Source organism: Dipteris shenzhenensis, chromosome 13, assembly GCF_047967505.1.
Source record: "Dipteris shenzhenensis isolate YYH24624 ecotype China chromosome 13, Dip_SZ_1.0, whole genome shotgun sequence".
Lineage (NCBI taxonomy): Eukaryota > Viridiplantae > Streptophyta > Polypodiopsida > Gleicheniales > Dipteridaceae > Dipteris > Dipteris shenzhenensis.
The window spans coordinates 48,564,748-48,585,193 of NC_141608.1; the positions used below are offsets into that span (position 1 = coordinate 48,564,748).

Below are 20,446 nucleotides of genomic sequence, written 5' to 3' on the forward strand. Positions count from 1 at the left end.
GTTCACCACAAGGGCTTTTGGAGCCTAAATCCAATGAGGTGGAGCTCCAATAAAATAGCTTTCTCTTGACACGTTCTTCAATACTGGAGCATCTGTTGTGTGGGGTTGATATTCATGCCTACATAGCATCCCAATGTCTATAGGTAGGGCTTCTCCCTATCCATATGAAAGCAAGCTTTGCTTCCCATCTTGGTGTGTCTGCATCACAAACCCAAAATCCAGTTGGTTTGTGCAAGTTGACTTGCTGCAAGGCAAAAGTGCTCCAAGGGTTTTCGAAAGCATCATAGATTCATGAGGGAGGCGTCTAGGATTATGGCAATGTCGTCTCTGAGCCCAGTAATAAGAAGTTTGTCGTCATTCCAGATGGGAAGACGAAGTCCCTATTGGAAATCACTGCCTCACGTGTGAGCCTGCAAATGAGAAGGACGAGAGGCTAGTGATGATTCATGTTTGCTCTTTAGAGGAATGCCAAAGCCAAGGTTTGAATGGGTAATTGGTCTTCAGTGCAAAGACAAATTACCAACACCGAACTGGATTCAATTGGCAGCATATGCCACATTATTGATCAGCGTGTAGATGAATTTGATTGGAACAAACATTGAACTAGGTTCAATCGGCAATAGATGCCTTGTCATTGATTCAAAGCATTTGATGAACAAGGTTCGAACGAGCGTTGTATCCATCATCGAGCCTCCATTGAACAGAGGTCGAGTGGATGTGTAGGATTCATAGAATCCATTCTAGAAGGTAGGAGTCATCCATAACTATAGCGAGAGTTTTGCATGCATTCCAGCACTAAGAATCTAGTTTGAGACTAAGGGTCATGGAGAGAGCATAGGGAGTCACTCACAAAATGTGCGGCTAGTCATAACTCTAGGAGTTCACACTCTTAGCCGAACGAAAAGTTTGGGCTTTTGTTTAGTGAAGTCACTCAGGGAATGAGTAGCAAATCGAACTCAGGGAGTCGCGAGCTATGAAAGAGATGAAGCAATCACAACTTGCAAGGCAAGTTGTAGCAGTCGGGAGCTGTAAGACAAGCAAGCACAAGGACTACTAAGCCTCACTGGAGGCACAGTGTCGCCCCCGAAGGGTTGCTGTAATAGTTCGGCCTTGTTTGAATAGGATTGAAGATCCTCTATAGGTGTGTGTAATCAAGAAGCACCTTTGGTGTGATCGGCAATTGAGAATTTGTGTGAATTGTATCGTTCTTCTGTTCTTTTTTATCAGCATTTTGGTGTGATCAGCATGAGAATTCGTGTACATTGTATCATTGTTTTCAGAAACCGGTTAATGTAAAACTATGAATCGATAAGATTTCATCCTATGAGTCATCCCTTGAAGTGATAATGAGTTTTTGCGACATATTGTTTGGGTTAGTTTGGATGGTTGTGGAGCGAATCTCATTTCTCCAACATGGCAGCACGGCCTGCTTGTAGCATGGCCTTGGAGAGTTGTTGTTGAAAGCTTTCAAAGTCTACTTCAATGCTAAACAAAGGAGTTTCTCTGGAGTTCAATGGTTCAGTCAATTTCCTAAAGTTTGTCAACTCAAAAGGTTCACCTCAAGATGGATAGCCGGATGCCCATCGTAGGGAGATTGGCAAGCTCAAGAGGTTCAACTATCCAATGTGGAAGATGAAGGTTTGGAGTCACTTGATCCTCAAAGGTTGGCAAATTGCTAAGACATCAAGAACGTCGTTGGAGTGGTGATCACTACAGCAGATCCATTTTGCAATGCAAGATTGGGGTAGTACCAGATGCAAAGACCCTAGTGATCATCATCGGCACTATGTGGACATTGTCTTCCATATATGCAACTGGACGAAATGTTGGTAGAGGTGTGAAAGGTATGTAAGGAGACGTTCAAGATGAACAATGAAGCCCGAATAGTGAACCTTGAGACCAACCTTTAAAACATGAAGATGGACGAGGGAGATTCGATGCAAGACTACATCACGAATGCTAAAGTAGTCAGAGATCAACTCATTGCACTTGGTCAAAAAATGGAATTATATCGGATTTCCAGATTAGTGTTGGGCATGCTTGCCTAAAGCTACAAAGGATTGGTGAGGACCATGATCGCTGGACAAAGGTTGCTCTCAGGCTTGTTGAAAGACTTGGTTTTGTTGCTTTTATAGGGGGGGCTTGAGATAAGAAGTTTCACAAATCATCCGGAGACAAGGCCTTTTGGCGAAAGAGAATGGAAAAGGAAGACCGAGCAAGACAAAGCTAGATGAGGGTGGAGGTGTGTGAAAGTAGGAACCAACAAGAAGCACAAAACATGTTTCAATTGTGGCAAACTAGGACATTCTGCCAAGTACTGCTGATGCAATAAGGTGTGTTCAGATTCAAATGGCTTGAAGAAAGTCAAATCAGATGCTACGAAGGCAAATTCATCCAACCTGAAGATAGAATTGGTAAACATCTAGGAGGACGTATTTGTTGCCGATGGACAGATAGGTAACCCTGGGAAAATGGTGCATCCAAGCACATATCAAAGACCCGAAGTGGTTCTAGACCGTCACCAGAGTCAGTTTTGAATCGAGTGTCACTGTGGGTGACAATGGGATGAGCCTGTAGAGATTGTGCAGTCCTACACATACCTTGGGGCAGTTTTCTCTGGGCCGATCTTCAGGATTGTCCACGCAGCCAAGGCATGACTCACATGTGGGCAGGGGGCTCTAGCCCACCTAGAGCGACAGTGCTTTCAGGCACACCCTAGGACCCCCATACGAAAGGATGGCTCTTTGATACATTGGTGAGGCCAACAGCTATGTATGCGGCACCCTTTTGGGGAGGTGACCTCTCGGCAACAGATTGGAAGAGGTTTGAGCGACTACAGGTGATCGTGGGCTCCCGAATGATCCGGAGTAAGCCCTTAGTCCCTCACCAGATTATACAGGCAGAGTTCGCCATGACACCTCTCCAGATTGATGCTTTCTTCTAGACAATGACATACATCCACAGGGTTTGGTCTTTCCCTAGCGGGATGGGGTACCAAGCGGGATATGTAGACTGTGAACCTTGGGGGAGGTGGAGATAGAGGAGCACTCTTTATGCAGATGCCCAGCATACTATGAGATTTGAGGTCGATACCACTACTTGTACCAGGAGGGTATTAATTTCCAGGACCAGGTTTGCATCAGTCTCTACTTGATGGAGATGCGAAGGCATAGAGAGACCCTCTGAGATAGATCAGCCCTTGATCCCACCTGAGCCAGAGATAGATGCAGCCCAAAGACAGGCATAGATTTCTGCCATTTGTGATTGTACTTTGTCTCATAGGCCTGTGAGGCTTTCTGAAGACGTTAATACATCTCTCTCTCTCTCTCTCTCTCCCCCCCACTTCGTGCTGATCACTCATACCTGAATTTTTGTATTTCCACTGCCAGGCCAGCCATAGAGAGAGTCCTTCATGCGCCCACTCGGACCCATGTTCACTTTGACCGGACTCTCGATCCAGTTTATATGAGTCACTTAGCTCGAGAGCTTCTGACCCTACATGGAGCTGAGGTAGATCTTGCTTAGGTTGCAGCGACTTTGGCTTCAGTGGTACACGAGGTTGCCATCATATCTTTCCCTACGACTCGACCCACACATGCCCCAATTGGGAAGATGTCTCAGAACCCTAGGTGCGATGATGAATGTAAAGAGATGAGAGCTCACCTCACATGCGAGCAGGCCCTGGGACACCTGAGGTGCATCGCATCTCACGGCGGATGACACGACGTAAGAAGTGGATTTTTCTCACCCACAGGATTGATGAGGTGGTTGGATTCTTTCGAGGGCGGGACCCGACTATCGGATGGGGACTCCTATCAGAGGGGAAACGGCCCATTTCCATCATGGACCCAAAGATTTGGCACAGATATGCATGCTCCTTATACGACATCCCAGGTCAGATGCCACCAGATATGTCCTCTATGCCCAGCTTTCTTTGAGGCTGATAGTGCCATCTCAATCTGGTAGAAACCTCCGAGAAAAAGGGAGAACCTCTCCAAACTCGAAGAAATATAGTCCTTCTAGAAGAGGCTGCCCGTGAAGGGCCCTGCATGCTAGCCCATATGGCTATCAAAGTGTGAACCGTGTCAGACCAAATACCTGTGAACACCTGTAATGGGTGTATCTGGGTGCCATCCAAGGCCTCAGTACATCTGGCTCTCCAAATGTGCCATGAGGAAATGCTAGCCAAAATCTCCCAAGAGGTGTCCACTAAAACATGAGAAGCTCTGAAGGGAGTAAGTGGTACATCCTATAGAGAGCAGGGCTCTATCACCTGCCGGCGGACCGAGAGTGCCCAAGAAGAAGGCTCACCCTCATAAAACACCTGGGGCCCGGTAAGAGATAACCATGCGACCTAGCCCCAAGTCATGAAGAAAGGGGAAGTGTGAAAGATGCTGAGTATCTGAGCAACTATAACCGACTCGCACTCATAAACGACAGAAATTATGCTTTCATAAGCTCTCCCTCACTCCCTCTCTCTGAAGATGCACTAGGGCCCAAGACAAAACGTCGGGCTGGACCCCCCCGAAGGTCTTTATTCATGAGAGAAAATCTGTTACAGAAGTTCAGCGTAGAGCTGTCGGGAAACCTCCCTTCTTCAAAACGTGAATAATCCACTTTTTTTACAAGAGCTTCAAGCTCAATTCAAATTGGCAACATGCCACTTGTCTAAAATCTAAACTAAGTCCTATTACATGCCACTAAGGGCCATTCTAGAGTCTTCAAAGCTCTCGGTCACACGAACCGCCTCCTAGATGCTTGTCAGGCTCCCGTTACGCTTAGGAAAAATAATTCTTCCTAGTACCTGCAACAATTAATTAAAGCGCACCACCATGGCACCCATTAATTGTTAGCGCTTTGCATGCAAATAACACACTGTGGACTAATTCTAGTCACGGTGGGCGTCCCCACTGAACACATGTGCACATCTAAACAAATATATATACAAATAAATAAATATATATTCTCTGGTTGACCGGAGTCAACACTCTTGATTATAATTAAAGAGCTTTGACCAAAGGTCGAGGCGCCTTAATTATAGCCAAGTCTCTCCAACCGAAGTTGGCACATCTTGGTTGACCGGGGTTAACCCTCTTGGCGCATGCCAAGTCTTGTTGATCGAAGTCAACACTCTCTGACCGTAGTCAGCTCTGTAGTTCTCTGGTTAACCGCAATTAACCCACTTGGTAATAAACCAAGTCTCCTTGACCGAAGTCAGGTTTACTTGACTAAAGTCAAGTATCTTTGACCGTAGTCAATCCTTTGCCATTTAAAATAACTCTTTGACCATAATTATCACATATAAAACTCTTTAATTATGATCAAATAAATGGTCAACTGTACTTTGACTTAGGATGTTTACATTGTGGTGACATCCCCTCGGCTTCTATTCAGTTGACCTCAACTGAAAAGCTTCCTTGTAAACATCCAAAAGTTGTGGATGGTCAGATAACATGTCTTCGTCCATCCACTTGGCATCTAATGCCGTATAATTCTTGAATTTTACAAGATACCTGTAAAATTGCTTACTCTGAGGGCCTTTATGTACAGTATGGTACATAATTTGCTCTGGCTGAAGGACTTCCTCCAGCTCATCCACTTCTGGTGGATCTTTTGATACTGGTTCTGTAGGCTCTGGTCCCTGGAATTTCTTTAGAAGACTCACATGGAATGCATTGTGAATCCTCCAATGCTCTGGCAATGCTAATCTGTATGCAACCTCACTTATTCTTTGTGTAACCCTGAAAGGGCCATAGTATCTGGGAGATAACTTTGCATACACTTTCTGTTTGCCTTTAAACTTGCGGAGCCTAGCTTTTTCAAACCTCAAAAGTACCCAATCCCCTTCCTTGAGATCCAACTGTCTCCTATGCTTATCTGCTGCTCTTTTATGTTTCTCTTGAGACTTTTCAATTGCTGTCCGGACTTGGCTGTAAGCTGTCTGGAGGTCTCTCACAAACTGATCAGCTGCAAATATTTCATCTTTGGTCCTCAATATAGGTGGCAAAATCACCTTCCCATATATGACCTCAAAAGGGGCTTTCCCTGTAGAGCTATGGACTGTATTATTGTAAGCAAACTCTACTAACGGTAGGTACTTTTCCCAGTCTGAACTTTGGTCACCCACGTAGCATTTCAGCATATCCAAAATTGTAGAATTTGCTACTTCACTTTGACCATCTGTCTGGGGATGGAAAGAAGAAGAAAAATTCAGATTCGTCCCCATGTTATCAAATAAAGCTCTCCAGAATAGACTGGTCATTCTGGGATCTCGATCACTAACAATGGACTTAGGCATACCATGATGTTTAAAAATTTGTGCCATGAAAAGCTTAGCCATATGATCTGCCTTTATGGTTTTGCGAACCGGAATGAAATGAGCTTGCTTGCTGAATCTATCAATGATAGTCCAAATCCCATCATTCCCTGACTTTGATCTCGGCAAATCAAAAATAAAGTCCATTGTAATACTTTCCCATGGTGCCTGAGGCACGGGAAGAGGCATAAGTAGGCCAGGTGCCTTCCGTCTATCATACTTCACTTTCTGACACGTAAGGCATTTAGTAACACACTGATGTATATCTTTCCGCATCCCTGGCCAAAAGAAATACCTCTCTAGTGCTAGAGTTGTTGCTGTAATTCCTCTATGTCCAGCATAGGGAGGTGCATGGCATTCCCCCAAAATCTTTTTCCTCATCTCCTGGGTGATGCATAGGCAATCATCTTTCATTAAATACCCATCTTTCAGGGAATAGTGATTGGTGGATTGCCCCTCTTGCATTTGCTGCAAAATTTCACCAAAATCTGAATCATGAGCATATTGCTCCCTCATGCCTTCCAGGTCCTGATGATAAGCAATTGTCACATTATTGACCTGGGTCTTCGGGACAAGGCATCTGCCACTCTGTTCCGAATTCATGGAGTATGGACAATCTGAAAATGATACATTGACAGCATGTTTGCCCATTTCATATGCTTCTCGGAAAGCTTGGTCTGAGTCAAAAAGTATCTCAGACTTTGGTGAACTGTCTTGACAGTAAAATACTTTGGTGATCTGTCTTGACAGTAAAATCTACACCCAAAAGATAGTGCTTCCATGTATGGATGGCATGAATTACAGCCAATAACTCTTTCTCATAGATTCCTAGATATCTTTCTGCATCTCGAAGTCTCCTGCTTTCATAGGCTACTACATGGCCATTCTGATGCAATGCAGCCCCAACACATTCTCCACAAGCATCGCAATCAACATCAAAAGACTGATAAAGATCCGGGACTACCAGAATAGGCTCTGTAGTCAACTTGCCTAGGAAACTTCGAACTTCATGTACAGTTTTCAGCTCTGGCCATTCTCGAATGGCACGGATCTTCGCTAGATCCATTTGTATCCCATTCTTGGATATTATATGCCCCAGATAGTGGATTTCTTCCAAGAAGAATTCACTTTTCTTGCTGTTTGCATAGAGCTGATGATTTCTCAGCTCTTGAAACACTATAGCAAGATGTTCTCTGTCTTCTTCTGTCTTAGAAAAAACTAAGATATCATCAAAGAAAGTACCCGTAAAATGTCTGTACTTCCGGAAGATGCGATCCATCATTCTATTGAATGTGGCTGGAGCATTTGTCAACCCAAAAGGCATCACTAAGTATTCATACAACCCGAATGTAGTGCGAAATGCTGTCTTGTGCACATCCTGAGGCTGTATCCTCACTTGGTGATAGCCACTCTTTAAGTCTATCCTGCTGAAAACTGAAGCTCCATTTAATTGATCCAGGACATCATCAATGTGCGGGGAATAGGGAATCTATTCTTGATGGTCATTTTGTTCAGTGCGCGATAATCGACGCACATACGGAATGAACCATCTTTCTTTTGTACTAACAGTACAGGGGAACAAAAAGGAGACGAACTGGGCTGAATCAACCCCTTGGACAGCAAGTCCTGTACCTGAGCCATAATCTCCTCTCTCTGAGTCGCACTGACTCTATAAGGTGGTCTGTTTGGTAGCTCACTACCAGGCATTAACTCTATCTAATGATCTTCTGGTCTCTCTTGGGGTAACTCCCCTGGTAAAGTATCAGAAAAGCAATCTTTAAAGTTTATAAGAAACTGAAACTTATCTTTGTCTGCATCATTCATTTCAGCATGCCTATCATTCTCTTTTTCTTTTATAAAAACCATGTACGCAGAAATTGCAGACTTTATTGCTTTACCACATGTAACATCAGATACAATGGGGATAGTGTCCCCTTTATTCCTGGCAATTAAACGCTGATTTTTCCCCCTATGCACAAACTCCAGCACTCTTTCAGGAAGAGTCAACTTCACTGCCTTGCGATGAAACCAAGGCATTCCCAAGATGACATCATGATGTTTCAATGGAGAAATGAAGAAGTCTTCCTGATCCACATAACTCTGAACATGAAGACGGAGCTTCCCTATCAAGGGAGTAACTGGCACAGGATTCCCACAGAACATCTGATCGGCATCCAAAGCCCTGCCCAACTCCTCCATTTTTATTCCCAGCCTTAGGGCTAGATCCTCTGATATGAAATTATCAGTAGCCCCTGGATCAAATAAAATTAGCGCTTACTGGTCTCTAACTTTGCCCCATGATAGCAGCAATTCTCGTTCTTCTGGGTTCAAAGCATGACCCAGTATGTGAGGAATTCCCCCCGCCATTGGTTTTTGCGGTCCTCGTGGCTTCTCTGCCTCTTTTCCCTTCGAAGTTGAAGGCTTTTCTGGGCACTGGGCAGCCACATGCCCCTCTTTACCGCACCCGAAGCATTTCCCACCTCTACGGAATTCCGCTATCTGTTCAGGGGTGAATAGAGATTTGCCCTTATAAGTCTTTGAAAACTGAGTACCCCTCAGCTTTTGAGGCTGAAACCCTTTCTTTTCAGCCTTGGGGTACTCTTTCTTTTCTGATTTTGGAAAATCAGTTTTCTTTTTATCAGCACGTCGTGCATGCAAGGATGGCACTGTAGATGGATCTTGTAGCGGCACAAGACTCGCTACTGAAGCTGAATGCATAAGGTCTTGAATATTCTTTGCCCCCAAAGCATTCACTACTGCCTGAATTCTTGGAGTGAGACCTGCTCTGTACTTTCTCATTTGGGTGCCTTTGGAGATCTTTTTGAAAGGTGCAACCTACAAATAAGCATTCCAAAACTTTTGGTTGTACCCATCCACTGTGTCTCCTGCATCCATATGCAAGCTGTCCCAGTCTTGAAGAACATGGTCTCTAAACTGTTTAGGCATAAACTGCTGGTAGAAGGCTTTCTTGAAGTCCTTCCACTTCCTTGGGGCTGACCCATCTGTGGTCTGTGCACTCCACCATGCACTAGCTGTTGCTGTCAAGTGCAAACTGACCATTCTTAACTTGGAGGATTCTGAAAATTTTTCTGTACCAAATGCAGCATCAAACTGTCTGATGAACTGCAATGCTTTATCTGTATGACCATACTGTCCATTGTAGGTCATAAACTTGACAGATTTTCCTCCCTCTTTAAATTCCTTGGTCTCTTTCTCTTTCTAGACTTCTTGTGTTTTCTTCTTTTCCTGGATGGTTTATCTGATAAGGAAGAAGAAGACACAGAAGTCGAACTCGAGGTAGACGGTGATGGACTAGGAGATCGGTTATGATGATATCTCGATCTCTTTCTGCTATGGGACCGTCTCCTATGAGATCTCTCTTTCTCAGACTGTACACGAGAGTGTGCCTCTGGCATTGGCACGTCATATACTGGATTAGGCATAGCTTCTGCTTGAAACAAATGCTGAGCCCTTGGATCCCTTTTGAGATTTTCCAGCTCTTGTATACGAGTGCGTACCATCTGTTCAAATTCTTGTTGAGGTTGCGGCACACTTCTCTGTCTTGGATGTACATCCCTATCTTGTGAATCCTGCTGGATAGGTGATTGATCCATATTCTGAGATCTGCAAATTTCTCACACCGTGTAGGTAACTGATGCACAACTACCTTTGCTTTTCCAACAGAAAAATACCTCAACAAGAGGTGTTTTGCATTCACAATCTATGCCGGTACTGGCTATCAATTTGAGGCATAAACCCACACAGTTGTCAAAGCATCAACAACTATATTGCCCTTTTCTGGCTGCTGCAGATGGCTTCAAAAGGCATCTGTTTTTCCCTCTTTTCACTGCTCAAAGGCATGCATACTCTTTTTCTGCAAATCTCTGATCTCTGCTTTTCTGCTGCTTTTCTGACAGTAAAAGTCTGACAGATAAGTGAAAATTACTAGCAGAAACAGTCTCTTTTTTTTTTTTTTTTGAGAAAAGAACAGTAACCAGATGGAGTAACTGGCTAGTTACTCTAACCAGACTGACTGGTTCTGGTCTGGTTAGCTTGCAACTGGACTAACTGGACTGGTCACAGTCTGGTTACAGTGACCAGACTGGTCTGGTTGGGTCAAGTTAACTAGACCTCTGACCAGAATTAACTAACCAGAGTTAATTTAACCACTGGTTTGCCACATGTCAGTGCCACGTCAGCATCTGCCACATCAGCTTTCTGTCAGCCCTGTCACATCAGCACCTACCACGTGTCAGTGCCACGTCATCTGCTGAGCTGTCTGCCAGCATGGACTGCCACGTCATCAGGCCCACTGCTGATCTGCCACATCAGCATCAGCACGTGCATGCCACCTGGTTGCCACATCACCTCGCACGTGTGGTTGCCACGTCAGCTGGACCTGCTGGCTGCCACGTCATCTGTCAGTTAAGCCTGCCACGTCAGCGCCACGTGTACACCTGTGCCACGTCACTTCTGCAAACTTTGGCAAAGATTTCCGTCGAGAGGATCACGCGTCGCGGCTTTTGCATCTCTGCGTGAAGGTACGTCAGCCAGCCTTCTGGAGAGTCAAGACCACCTCTTTGAGATACACACAAATCCCGTTGGAAATTCTTCCATTTGACAACGGAATGTACCCGCGTGAAGATATCTTCGACACTGTTTCCCGTCAAACAATTTGCAGGATTTGGTCGGGCCGCCTAGCGCATGACTTCTTCAGGGCGTCGCTTGTCACTCGCCAACAAGGTTAATCCTTGCACTAGCTCATGATTTACGTCAACCTTCACGATACTCTCAGCCTGTTCTGCGTCGCACGTGCACTGCGTACACACATAAATTATGCGACCCAGATATTATCCGTCAAGCACTTTGTGGCCTTCGTGGGCTATTAAAGTACACCAATCCACTCTTGCAATTCTCAAACCGTGCTCCTTTGAGAAAAAGAGCAGATCTTGCTCTGATACCAATATAACCGACTCGCACTCATAAACGACAGAAATTATGCTTTCATAAGCTCTCCCTCACTCCCTCTCTCTGAAGATGCACTAGGGCCCAGGACAAAACGTCGGACTGGACCCCCCCGAAGGTCTTTATTCATGAGAGAAAATCTGTTACAGAAGTTCAGCGTAGAGCTGTCTAGAAACCTCCCTTCTTCAAAACGTGAATAATCCACTTTTTTTACAAGAGCTTCAAGCTCAATTCAAATTGGCAACATGCCACTTGTCTAAAATCTAAACTAAGTCCTATTACATGCCACTAAGGGCCATTCTAGAGTCTTCAAAGCTCTCGGTCACACGAACCGCCTCCTAGATGCTTGTCAGGCTCCCGTTACGCTTAGGAAAAATAATTCTTCCTAGTACCTGCAACAATTAATTAAAGCGCACCACCATCGCACCCATTAATTGTTAGCGCTTTGCATGCAAATAACACACTGTGGACTAATTCTAGTCACGGTGGGCGTCCCCACTGAACACATGTGCACATCTAAACAAATATATATACAAATAAATATATATATATTCTCTGGTTGACCGGAGTCAACACTCTTGATTATAATTAAAGAGCTTTGACCAAAGGTCGAGGCGCCTTAATTATAGCCAAGTCTCTCCAACCGAAGTTGGCACATCTTGGTTAACCGGGGTTAACCCTCTTGGCATGCTAAGTCTTGTTGACCGAAGTCAACACTCTCTGACCGTAGTTAGCTCTGTAGTTCTCTGGTTAACCGTAGTTAACCCTCTTCGTAATAAACCAAGTCTCCTTGACCGAAGTCAGGTTTACTTGACTAAAGTCAAGTATCTTTGACCGTAGTCAATCCTTTGCCATTTAAAATAACTCTTTGACCATAATTATCACATATAAAACTCTTTAATTATGATCAAATAAATGGTCAACTATACTTTGACTTAGGATATTGACATTGTGGTGACAGCAACCCCTTTCCAAACAGTCCTCGCCTGACTGCAGTCCCAAAGGCAATGTCGCACTGACTCCTCTGCAGAATGGCATCGAGGACAAGTGGGATCAGCCCCAAATCGTGATCTCCACAGGTTCACTGCAATCCCTCCATGAATAGAAAGCCAAAAGAAAAGAGTGATCTTTCTATTTCTGAGGGATTTCCAGAGCCTCCTCCAGAAATTTCTACGCAAGTTTGCGGAGATGAAGAAGCTTTCCCAATGGGGGGCTCTGGAGGGAATCCAACCCCTACTGTTCAGCTGAAACCTCCTGGCATTACCAACGGTGAAACGAAAGAAGGGAATCCCCCTCTCTCGATGCCCATGATCTATCCATTCCCACTCTCCTGGGTCCCACTGCAAGCACCTGATAGGTGTACCTCCATATAACCGCAACCTCCAGGATCCCAAGGCCAAGAGTAGAGGGTCGGGGTCTAAGTACCACTGCAAGCCCGCTCCAAGGTCCACAAAACCAGCAATCCTGACTGGCTGAAAGGCAACCTCAAGAAGAATGCCATCCTTGGATGTAGAAAGTAAACCTCCATCCCCAACATCAAAGACCAGTGCGTCTTCCCCGAGACCTCGGAGAGCGATCACTTGTAAAGGAACCCACTAAGCCACATCATTTGCAGAAGGTAACTTCCCAGGGAAGAAAATGATAACTGCTTGCTGAGAGAACTTCCGGAGAGGAGTAACCAATGAGGGCAGCTTCAGCTTGTACTTAAGGGCCGGGGGAGGTTTGGCCCACTCCTTCCGGCTGTGGTGAAATTCATCCTTGAGCATATCGAAAACATAGTGAGCATCTTCAGAGGCTGAGGTAGAGAATTCGAATTGCTGTCTTTTAGGTTCCCGGGACAAGTCCTTCCGAGAGTAGCTTTTAATATGGTCCTCCATGAAGGTGAGCAGGGCAGAATTGATGAAGCAAGAAAGGGCAGCAGGGTTTATGCATAGTTATGGACGGGTGATACACAGCAACGGGGAAGAAAGCAAATGGCAAGAAGGAGCGGTTGGCAGCAGCTAAAGCAAGCGAGCAAGAGCTGGGCGAACACCAACGGGCTGTACGGACGAAGTTAGGCTGTATGGAAATATCCAGCAGAAACTGTACGGAAGAGACTGGGCTGTACGGAAAGGTTGACAGAACGCTGAAAACTGCAGTGGTACGGAAAGACTGACGAAGACGTACATGCACACAAAAGAGGTAGAGGTCGGAGAAAGCAAGCAGGCCTGCACCCAGGTCCACGCAGGGATGGCGAATTTGCCGTAGGCCCTGGTACGGTTGTACGGAGACCGTACAGCCACCGTACTAGCGTACGGACGGAAGGGGGGCCTGCAAAAAGGACTTGGCGGGGCGCTCAGCTTGCTCTCTCTCTCTCACACCCCACACCACTACACACACACACACCTGCTTGCAGACACATCACACACACACACTTTTTTTTTTGTGAAACCAAGATACTTATATTATGAAACATTCATTTACATCGAGGCAGTGCTCAAAAGAGAGCTAAAGCCCTATCCATCACACCACACACTTTTTTTTTTGTGAAACCAAGATACTTATATTACGAAACTTTCATTTACATCTGGGCAATGCTCAAAAGAGAGCCAAAGCCCTATGCATCAGAAGCAGTAAAAGAAAAGTTGAATACAAGAGACATCCAAATCTTCCTCATGTAAGGCATCATATAATGATTGCCGCAATGAGGCTCGGAAGAACTCATATGGATGCTGAAGGGGAGAATTTAGATATGCTTGATTACGCTGCAACCAGAGGGTCCATAAGGCCCAGTATCTGATCCAGTGGAAGAAAAGAGAATACTGTGACAGAGATGCTGATAGTTTGCCATACATCCAGAAAAACTTGTAGAACCTGTGTGCTGGAAATCTGAGAGATAAGAAATAGGAGATTCTATCTAGAAGGTTTCTGGAATGTGAACAAGACCACAGTAGATGCGGAATACTCTCAGAAGTAAGGTGACATCTTGGACAAAGAGGTGAAGCTATCCGTCTTTGAGCCAATTTCACCCCTACGGGAAGAATACCAACAATACATCTCCATAAAAATAGACGTTGCTTCAATGGCATTTTCAACTTCCATATCAATTGCAATTTTCCCTTCCACCAGGCTAATGACTTGTTCAAATGCCATAGAGAATTAGCATGATGGGCAATCCAAGGAGGAGGTAATATCAATCGATAAGCCTGTATAGAAGTCAATAAATGCAAAGGCTTAGAGGAGATGCTTGTATTTGAAGACTGAAGGTGCCAATCTTGAAGCCTATCTCTGACATTCAATGTCGGTATCGGAACCAGAGGGAGTAAGAGATCAGCAATAGCTTTCCATATAGGTCTATGATGCATCCCCAGATTGTATTGTCGACATGCTACTGGAAAAGTGAGGATATTTCCTTGCATATCTACTACATCATCAATGAAACGGATACCCATTTTCATAAGATTATAAGCTCTGATGGGTCATTGAGCTGCAAGGGGAGAGGAGAACACAGCACTCCAATGAATACTTTCCATTCTGAGTGAGGAATCTGTAGAAGTAGGAAGGGGAGACCATTTGATGTGCGAGAGTACTTGCTTCCAGTCCTGTATCAAGGAATTAGAAAATGGACAACCAGATATTTTACCTTGAAATTTTCCCAGTACTACTTCCGATGGATCAACTAGCCAATGTCCATAAGCATTTGTGGTCATCCGTCCACACAAAAAAGCCAACATAATGGACCAAGGCTGCTCTTGTTGAAAAAATGTCTTGAGCATAGTGATCTTTCTTGCCAACACATGAAATTGGATGTTGATTATATTCAAACCACACATCACACCACACACACACTTTTTTTTTTTGTAAAACCAAGATACTTATATTATAAAACATTCATTTACATCCAGGCCGTGCTCAAAATAGAACTACAGCCCTATCCATCAGAAACAGTAAAAGAAAAGTTGAATACAAGAAACATCCAAATCTTCCTCATGTAAGGCATCATATAAAGACTGCCTTAATGAGGCTCTGAAAAACTCATAAGGATGCTGAAGAGGAGAATTCAGATATGCTTGGATGCGCTGCAGCCAGAGGGTCCATAAGGCCCAGTATCTGATCCAGTGGAAGAAGAGGGAATACTGTGACAAAGAAGCTGATAGTTTGCCATACATCCAGAAAAACCTGTAGAATCTGTGTGCTGGAAATCTGAGAGATAAAAAATAGGAGATTCTATCTAGAAGGTCTCTGGAATATGAACAAAACCACAATAGATGCGGAATACTCTCCGATGCAAGGTGACATCTTGGACAGAGAGGTGAAGCTATTCGTCGTTTAGCCAATTTCACTCCCACTGGGAGAATACCAACAATACATCTCCATAAGAATAGTCTTTGCTTCAATGGCATTTTCAACTTCCATATCATTTGCAATCTTCCTTTCCACCAGGCTGATGATTTGTTCAGATGCCATAAAGAATTAGCATGATGGGCAATCCAAGGAGGAGGTAAAATTAATCTATAAGCCTGTATAGATGTCAATGACTGCAAAGGCTTAGAAGAAATGCTTGAACTTGAAGACTGAAGGTGCCAATCTTGAAGCCTGTCACTGCCATTCAATGTCGGAATCGGAACCAGAGGAAGTAGGAGATCAGCAATAGCTTTCCAAATAGGTCTATGATGCATTGCCAGGTTGTATTGTCTACATGCTGCTGGAAAAAGGAGAATATTTCCTTGCATATCTACAACGTCATCAATGAACCGAATACCCATTTTCATAAGATTGTAAGCTCTGATGGGTTGTTGAACAGCAAGGGGAGAGGAAGTAGATCCATCGGAAGTAGTACTTGGAAAATTTCAAGGTAAAATCCCTGGTTGTCCATTTTCTAATTCCTTGATTCAGGATTGGAAGCAAGTACTCTCTCACATCAAATGGTCTCCTCATCCTGCTTCTCTCGCATCATCACTCAGATTGGAGAGTATTCATTGGAGTGCTGTGTTTTCCTCACACCACACACACACACACACACAGTCCACACTACACACACACACACTACACACACACACTTTTTTTTTTGTGAAACCAGTAACTATAAAATTAGCATGAAATCAATGTACATGACATTAGACTCCAAAGGAGAGCCTAATGAAAGAACTCAAAAACAGTGAGAAAACACTTCAAGGCTAGTAGCATCCAAGTCCCTCGCAGCATAACTATCATATAAAGATTGCTTGATGGACAATCTGAAGAAAGCATATGCCTGAGGAAACTGTTGTCCCATTCTAAAATGCAATCTCTGTGTCCAAATAGTCCATAGTACCCAAAAGCGAGCCCAGTGAAGGAAAAGGAGGAATGGAGACATCTGAGGTGAGAAGCATCCAAACATCCAGAAGAGTTTCCCGAATCTGATAGAGGGAAACCGGAGCCGTAGCAAATGAGAGACATGAGTGATCAGTATTCGAGAGTGCGGGCAAGACCATAACAAATGGGGAAGTGTCTCATGGTGATGAGAGCAACGGGGGCAGGAAGAGGAAGCAATATGGCGTGCTTCCAATTTCACCCCACACACTACACACACACACACCCCCCACACACACTTTTTTTTAAAAGTGAAATCTTTATATTTCTGTGTGGGAAACCTCAAAAGAGGTAAAAACCCACCAATAAGTACAAGAAAAAAGTTTTACAAGTAAAACCTCAGAGCAAAAGTCATGAGGTAGCCAAGTAAAAAGTTACATATCAAGCTAGAGGAGAGTCAAACACAGCATCCTCCAACTTCAAATTGTTCTGCTGTAAAAACTGATGCAGTGATGAAACCACACCATCAATAAAAACCAGCTGTTTTTTGCCCTTATGATTCTTCTTGATATAGGCTGGTACCCGAAATTTTTGAATCAGAGGGTCAAAAATGTTACGCTCTAGCCGAGGTAGCATGACCTCGGAAGAATCAGTCGACATTTCCCTTAAAGGATATATATTTGTAATATATTTATTTGCGCTTCATGTAAATGATCGGGAGGGAATTAATGTCAAGGTCCTAGGTGAGGGTTGATAGCACCAGACTAGGTGGATCTAAGGCTAAGGGCCTAATGCAAGGAATGTGCCTAGGGGCAAAGGATTTTAAAGCATCCCAAGAGAGGGGTGAAATGTTGCATTAGGAAGGCCCTATGATGATGACATGTGGCATCTAGATCGATCTAGGGAGATGGGGCTTGTTGAAGCTAGAGAGAGAAGAGAAGGAAATTCACGTATGTTTTTTTTTGGATTGTGATTCTCTGTAACAATAAAGGCGTACGTGACCTCCACACGATGGACAGATTTGGTTGGCGCTACCCGTGGTCTACGACGGAACCAGTGATAGTATGACGGGAGGCCTTTGATGATTCGTGGATGAGCGATGCGCGGGCAGGATTACGGAGGTTATGGGGAGCCTGTAAATATATGCTTCGTCACTTCATCATATCTCCCGCTATTTGGCTACGGGTCTGGTTGGCCCGTAATAGTTCTTGATCTGCTTCCCTGACGCACATACGGTCAAAGCCCTCCAACGCCACGCAGCCAGCTCGTAAGCTGAGACTGGATCGACGCTCAAGCAAAAGCTCTTGGTTGCAGACTTGTCGCAGGAGCGTAGGGGCTTGAATAATGTGGAGCTGAGACAGATTCCCTCAGACAGAATTAGACCATGGAGCTTTCTTTGGCCTTCGTCAATTCTGTGTTTTTTTTCCGATCTTAGTCTGTGTTGATGCTCCGCTTGCATGAAGAGGGTCTCGTTAGTAATTAGTCTGCATGAGGGTTCGATGCTATAGCAGGGACAGATTATGCTTGAGATTATGCCTATGTACTTCAGTCAGAGTAGTTTGCAGGAGCTTCCCTAGTATAGGAAAAAGCGCTATTTGGGATATATGCATGTGTCAAATGCTTAGTCAGTGTGCATGTGGGATTGCAGGAATTCCCTAGTATAGGGAATTGTGTCAGAGTGCCAGTACCCTGAATTGTGTCAGTTGTAAATACAGTTTTCTAGTGGTGTTAAAAAAAAAACAAAACAAAACACCCATTGAGCTGAATGGAAGCAGAAGAAGGGGCTTCCAAGAGAGACCCTAGTGAGTCAGGAGTCCGGCCGACCCAGCAAGTGTCGCGCCTAGTGGCTCATACCTTATCTGGCAAGATTGCATTGCTTGAGGATGCCTTGCAACAACTATTAGCGTAGCAGTTACAGGCCAATGCAGGGCAGTCTGAACTTAGGAGAGCGATATACAGTATGTTTGCCAGACCTTCTCGATATGAGAAGGGAAAGGCTCCAATGGAACCGGAGTCTAGTGTCCATACGGTCGAGCCTAGGAAGGCTAAAGTGCCAAATATTGCCAATTACAGGCCAGAAAAGTATTCTGGTCGGATGAACGACCGTAGTTCCGATGTCATTGAGACCAAGTTACACAAATGGGACGAGGCATTCGCCATTTGTGAAATCAGAAATGACATCAAGAAGATCCGCGAGGCCACCCACATGTTTAGTGAGGCAGCGGATCGGTGGTGGATTAAGCAACAAAAAGATGGTATAGCATCCACTACCTGGGAGGGGTTTAAAAGTGAATTCAGGAAACACTTCTTACCTCCTGACGAGGCATCCCGAGCCTGGAATCAATATAGGAACCTTCGTCAGAGAAATTTATCGGTGGTAGAATACACTGATAAGTTTCGAGAGAGTGTAATGAAGGTTGATGAACCCCTGCCTCAATCAATCCAAGTGAAAGATTGCATATTTGGATTGAATGATCGAATAAAAATGGAAGTTCGGGCTAAGTACGCGAACACGTTAGATGATGCAATAGCTATAGCCCTGAACTATGAAGATGCCAAGGGTAGCAGGCCAAGTGGGTTTGCACAGGTCGGAACCTAGTATGAGTATCCGAAGAAATCTGGGTTTAAGAAGAAATGGATTAGTAGAGGTAGTGGTTCTCAGCCGAGTGGTCAAGCCAAGCAGGCAAAACCGGGTGAAACTCCTAAACCAAGTACCACCATTGGAGTGAAGAGGAAAGTAACCACAATGGCAGCCCGGGCTTGGTCTAAGTCTCCCTTAAACCCAGAACAAAGGGAAAAAGCGAGGAGAGAAGGCTTATGTTTTGGTTGCCTTCAGCCTCATCAGTGGAAGGATTGTCCACGTAACAAAGATCGTCGGATGGCTGAGATGGTGATCTCAGAATGCGACGTGGAGATGGAGGGAAGTCCCAGAGCGGAAGAGATGCAGATTCAGCTAGCGGGATCTTCTCAGAGGTTAGTACCTTGTTTGTTATGTGTGTCTGTTGCTAAGCTAGTAACGAGTGCACCTGATAACATCCTATCTAAGCCCGCAGCAACGGGGTATACAGCCTTTAATGATACGGAGTTAATTAAAATGAAAGGACAAGTGGCCAATCATGATGTCATTGTGTTATTTGACTCGGCGTCAACTCACAATGTGATTAACTCCAAGCTCGTGAAGAGGCTGAAATTAAAGACAAGTCCATTTGACTATGCGTATACAGTCAGGATGGCAGATGGAAGTTCAACTGAAGTATGGGACCAAAGGGTTACCCAGTTGGAGCTTCGTATTCAGGACTATGCTGAGAAGCTTGATTTTGAAATGACCAAGCTTGCTCATGCAGATATAGCCCTGGGTATGGCGTGGCATTCTAGGAAGAATCCAGCCATTGATTGGAAAAAGCACGTATATCAGTTCAAGATGAATGATGTGCTTTATGTCTTGCGAGGTGAGAAAGATATACCTCAGGGACCGTTGGTTTCGTTGATGGAAATCCGAAAAGCTCAAGAAGAGTTTTTATTCCTTTGTACAGCATCGGTAGAGCCGGTTGATGATTCTTCGGCTAGCACTGATGTTACGCAAAGTGGTGAGATGTCCAAGCTGGCTAATCTTATAACAGAGGAGTTCTCTGAATGTTTTAGGGATGAACTACCTTATGGGTTACCTCCAGAGCGGAATAGTCAGCATAAGATTGAACTGATTCCGGGGGTAGAACCTGTAAATAGACCTCCCTATAGAATGAGTTTTACTGAAGAGGCGGAGGTGTGTAGACAACTGGAAGAATACCTCAAGTTGGGGCAGATTCAACCAAGTTTCTCACCTTTTGCTTTGCCAGTGATATTAAAGAAGAAAAAGGATGATAGGTTTCGCCTCTGTATAGATTACAGAGCATT

The 20,446-nt window shown here is 44.5% G+C and overlaps 1 protein-coding gene across 1 annotated transcript in view; it reads left to right on the plus strand.

Annotated features, from left to right (window-relative positions):
• MSH5 (MUTS-homolog 5) overlaps positions 1-20,446 on the plus strand; it is a 498,728-nt gene that overhangs the window by 26,194 nt on the left and 452,088 nt on the right. The window lies entirely within an intron of this gene.